The 503-nt window shown below is 69.8% G+C and overlaps 1 protein-coding gene across 1 annotated transcript in view; it reads right to left on the minus strand.

The window, feature by feature from the left end:
- CHURC1 (churchill domain containing 1) overlaps positions 1–503 on the minus strand; it is a 14,999-nt gene that overhangs the window by 11,468 nt on the left and 3,028 nt on the right. The gene's annotated exons all lie outside the window — the stretch shown is intronic.

The raw sequence follows: 503 nt of genomic DNA on the forward strand, positions 1-503 counted from the left end.
CTTAATCTTTGCAGGTGACAGTGGCGGTGGCTCAGGGGCAGGGAGAGGGGTCAGGACGCCACGGAGGAGGTGAGGCCACTGGCTCTGGCCTCGGCCTGTCCCTCCCCGCTTCCGTCGTCGCCGCCTGCCAGGTCCAATGTGGGACGACGTGGTAGCGGGGTGGAGGAGCGGGCCCCGCATGGGTTGAGGGAATAGTGGGTGCGCCACGGCAGCAGCAGTGGGGGGAGGGGAGGAATGGGCCCAGGCCCCACGTGGGGGAGGAGGAGGACCAAGCCCAAGCCAGGGGAGAAGCCAACCTGCCGTGGCGGGGGGAGCAGCGTGCCCAGGCCGACCTGGGGAAACAGAAGGAGTGGGCTCAGAGCCAACAGGGGGTGGGAAGAGGCTTGCTCCTCCCCTCCCCCAGCTGCTGCCACATTGGGCCATGCCCACTGCTCCCCTCCCCCACCACGGGCTGGCTTCTCCGCCAACCTGGGCTTGGGCCTCCCTCCCACCCCTTGGCCCCG

The sequence above is a fragment of the Alligator sinensis genome, unplaced genomic scaffold (assembly GCF_000455745.1).
Source record: "Alligator sinensis unplaced genomic scaffold, ASM45574v1 scaffold155_1, whole genome shotgun sequence".
NCBI classification, from domain to species: Eukaryota; Metazoa; Chordata; order Crocodylia; family Alligatoridae; genus Alligator; species Alligator sinensis.